The 4,624-nt window shown below is 42.3% G+C and overlaps 1 non-coding gene across 1 annotated transcript; it reads left to right on the forward strand.

The window, feature by feature from the left end:
- The first annotated feature begins 437 nt into the window (after nt 1-437).
- On the forward strand, nt 438-509 carry TRNAS-GGA. Its single transcript has one exon. It is a non-coding gene; the product is annotated as a tRNA-Ser (tRNA).
- Nucleotides 510-4,624: the final 4,115 nt, after the last annotated feature.

Raw genomic sequence — 4,624 nt, forward strand, 5'->3', positions numbered from 1 at the left:
TTAAATAAGCAGGGTGACAACATACAGCCTTGATGAACTCCTTTTCCTATTTGGAACCAGTCTGTTGTTCCATGTCCAGTTCGAACTGTTGCTTCTTGACCTGCATACAGATTTCTCAGGAGGCAGATAAGGTGGTCTGGTATTCCCATCTCTAATAATTTTCCAATTTGTTGTGATCCACACAGTCAAAGGCTTTGGCGTAGTAATGACCAAACACTAACTTGTCTGAGAAGTCGAAATACTGTTTCCATAAAGAGCAGTTTTGTGTGCAGCCTACTTTTTTAAAAGTTTGATTGAAGGGAAGTAATGGTGGGGGGGTTATCAGAGAAGAGCAGCTTTGAGGAAAGGCTATTGTGAAGATTCTGTAATATGGCTCTCATAATTACATGGAATCTAAAATCTTAGAACTGGAAAGAACTTGGAGATCATTTAGGGCTTCCCTGGTGGCTCAGAGGTTAAAGCATCTGCCTGGAATGCAGGAGACCTGGGTTCGATCCCTGGGTTGGGAAGATCCCCTGGAGAAGGAAATGGCAACCCACACCAGTACTCTTGCTTGGAGAATCCCATGGAGGGAGGAGCCTGGTGGGCTACAGTCCATGGGGTCGCAAGGAGTCGGACACAACTGAGCGACTTCACTTAGAGATCATTTATTCTAACTTTGGACTCAATTCTACAGAGAAGAAAACTGCACCTAGAGAGAGGAAGTGTTTTTCCCAAAGATAGAACTCAGGTTTCTTAACTCCCCCACTCTGTGGCCAATCCCTGTAATCCAGTATAAAATATGTATGTCACAGACTGGGTCTGGCAATGAGGAAACAGTACTTTTTCAAACTTGGTTCTCAGCATAATTTGATATATAACGCTGCAGTCAGTTGTACCCTGAAAAACTTGAAAGGATGGTATTACAAGAATTGGTATTGTTTTGCTCCTCTTTTACTTTTTAATACATGCTTCCCAGGGGCAAAATAAGGGAAATTCAGTCTGGTGGGTAAAGTGGGGTGGGGCAGGCTTGAGACCCCGTGAGAAAGTCAGACCCTGCTGTAGTCCATACAGTTTGTACTTTAACTTGAAGGCAACGAGGAGCTATTGAAGGATTTAGAGCAGCATTTAAAGCATGAATATAGTTGCTTTTAAGTATTTTTTTTTTAATCACAATAACATATGGATTGTTGTGTGAATTCAGACGCTACGTCTAAAGCCAAGTTCTCCTTGTATTTCCAGTCTCCCCTCAGAGGTAACCACCACTCTGGTGTGTATACATGCATATGAGATATAGCTAGGATTATTTTGCACATGTGTTTTAAAACAAATATTATCCTGTCAAAAAAATCAATTTGAGGAAAAGAGCTTGGCTTTGGGCAGTTTTGAGAAGCAGCTGGCCACCTGTTTACTTTGCTTGGTGTTCACAGAGTATTTTGTGAACATTCCAGTTTGTAAATGAGATTCTCACACAGGGACTGGTGCTGTGGGAACCATCTGGCAGACCCCAACCATGACAGCTGCAAACCCTCCAGCCACACCCACCAGGCCTGCTTGCCCCTTGGCTCGCCCTGGGTCCAGAGTTTGCTTCCTGCACTTGTGCGATTGTAGGGCAGCTGGAATCCACAGATATTAACTGTTCCTTGTTCACAGATTAGGGAAAGGACAATGTGCTTGCCATGTGTTATGGAACAACTGAAGGTCCAAATATGACCATGAGTTCCTTTTCTAAGGGAAACAAAAGATTCATGATTTGGGGTTTGATCTTTTAACAAAAGTATAAATATAACAAAATGTATCTATTTAACAAAATGGTTTTCCTTTATCAACAGTCAAATTAAAAGTTATTATTACCAAAGTAACCAGAATATCCTTATTACCAGAATAAGGATTTTTAATACATTGGAGCGAATCCATAATTCATGTCTCTTTAGTGCAGATACTCAAGTGAGGTCTGGGAGTGTGGGATATAAGCAATACAGCTTTAGGAATACAAGCAGATAGATTTATTTATTCACTAATTAATTAATTCAATACACATTTAGTGCTTATTATGAACCAGGTCATAATAGTTAATGCACTGGTTAAATCACTGTTGAATTTTCTAAATTAAAACTCCCAACCCATTGCAGGAGACAGATAAACAATGTAATGAGTACCTATAATGGGTTTTACATACAACCAGTAATTTGCCAGTTATTCTATTCATTAAACTTCTCTAAATTTTTAAGAAAAATACCCAAGGTTAAAATTCTTCCACAAAAACATTCAGAACCTATGTGGTGCAAAAAACAGAAGACCACTTTCTGTTGTTGTATACTCAGTCGCGTCTGACTCTTTGTGACCCCATGGACTGTAGCCCACCAGGCTTCTCTGTCCATGGAATTTTCCAGGCAAGAATATTGGAGTGCGTTGCCATTTCCTTCTCCAGGGGATCTTCCCATCCCAGGAATGGTCTCTTGCGTCTTCTGCGTTGGCAGGCAGATTTTTTAACCACTGTGCCACTTGGAAAGCCCACTTTCTGTTACTGATTTGAAATTCTGAACAGGTGATTTGGCAGGGGTTTAGGGGGGTGGATATGTTACTGTGTTCTTGGGAAATGTATCTGGGATTTGTCCCAATTCTAGACTGGGATCCAAGGCTCCTAAGCAGGAAGGCAGAGGTCATGACTTAGGATGCAGTTTACTCAGATTCTTCCCTGCCCTTAATCCCCAAAAACATTTGCCAGGATAAAGGCAAAGGCCTTTAATCAGGTACAAGGTTTCCCTGAAACAGATTAGGTAGAGGTTTTTTTCAGCAGGATCTTACTGCGAGATTACTAAAAAGCTTCAAACAAGGAGCTTTATATGTTATTCAGCATTTTCATACCTCCAAATATTTTAATGAAAAGGAGAGTCATGTACTTTGCAAAATCTTACATAAGTGATTATAAATATATTCAGTTCAGTTCAGTCGCTCAGTTGTGTCTGACCCTTTGTGACCCCATGGACTGCAGCACACCAGGCCTCCCTGTCCATCACCAACTCCCAGAGTTTACTGAAACTCATGTCCATCGCATCGGTGATGCTGTCCAACCATCTCATCCTCTGTTGTCCCCTTTTCCCGCCTTCAGTCTTTCCCAGCATCAGGGTCTTTTCAAATGAGTTAGTTCTTTGCATCAGGTGGCCAAAGTATTAGAGTTTCAGCTTCAGCATCAGTCTTTCGAATGAACATTCAGGACTGATTTCCTTTACTATGGATTGGTTGTATCTCCTTGCAGTTCAAGGAACTCTCAAGAGTCTTATCCAGCACCACAGTTCAAAAGCATCAATTCTCTGGCTCTCAGCTTTCTTTATGGTCCAACTCTCACATCCATACATGACTACTGGGATGGATCCTTGTTGGTGAAGTAATGTCTCTGGTTTTTAATATGCTGTCTAGGTTGGGCATAACTTTTCTTCCAAGGAGCAAGCATTTTTAATTTCATGGTTGCAGTCACCATCTGCAGTGATTTTGGAGCCCAAAAAAGTAAGGTCTCTCACTGTTTCCATTGTTTCCCCATCTATTTGCCAGGAAGTGATGGGACTGGAAGCCATGATCTTAGTTTTCTGACTGTTGAGTCTTAAGCCAACTTTTTCACTCTCCTCTTTCACTTTCATTAAGAGGCTCTTTAGTTCTTCTTCACTTTCTGCCATAAGGGTGGTGTCATCTGCATATCTGAGGTTATTGATATTTCTCCTGGCAATCTTGATTCCAGCTTCTGCTTCATCCAGCCTGGCATTTCACATGATGTACTCTGCATGTAAGTTAAATAAGCAGGGTGACAATATACAGCCTTGACCTAATCCTTTCCTGATTTGGAACCAGTCTGTTGTTCCATGTTCAGTTCTAACTGTTGCTTCTTGACCTGCATACAGACTTCTCAAGAAATCTGTAGGTAAGATTTCTGTAGGTAAGGTGGTCTAGTATTCCCATCTCTTGAAGAATTTTCCTGTTTGTTGTGATCCACACATTCAAAGGCTTTGGCATAGTCAATAAATCAGAAGTAGATGTTTTTGTGGGATTATCTCGCTTTTCCCATGATCCAGCAGTTGTTGGCAATTTGATCTCTGGTTCCTCTGCCTTTTCTAAATCTAGCTTGAACATCTGGAATTTCACCGTTCACGTACTGTTGAACCGTGTTAATAATGTTAATAAATATATGAACATTCTCTATTCCTATAAGGGAAAGTGATGAAGGAGCTGGCCGGTCAGTGGGAGCTGTTCCTGGAAATTCCCAAGACCTCAGCACAAGTCTGGAAAGGGAGATGGAGGTGTTACGGTGGAGGATTATGGGGGGCATTTGTGGCCATGCCAAAGGAAAAAAAATCTTGTCAAGAAAAGACGGTATACAAAGACCTGTTCATCAAAGCCTGTAACCCAAAGGAGTTCCCTCAAAGCTTTATGCCGAGAACTGCAGGCGAGGCAGGTCCCAAGGGTCAGGAGTCCCTTTCTTCCAGTCCCACAACCTTTCCCTCGGTGCTCACGTCACATGAGTGACCTAGAACTGACCCTTGAGTCTCTCTGGGCCTCCTCCCGGCGCCCCCGCCCCCGCCAGAGCGGATGCCAACTCTGCAGCCGGCAGGATGTAGGGAGAACGCCGGAGTCTCTCTCACCCTGTGGTCCA

This window comes from Bubalus bubalis, chromosome 11 (assembly GCF_019923935.1).
Source record: "Bubalus bubalis isolate 160015118507 breed Murrah chromosome 11, NDDB_SH_1, whole genome shotgun sequence".
NCBI classification, from domain to species: Eukaryota; Metazoa; Chordata; class Mammalia; order Artiodactyla; family Bovidae; genus Bubalus; species Bubalus bubalis.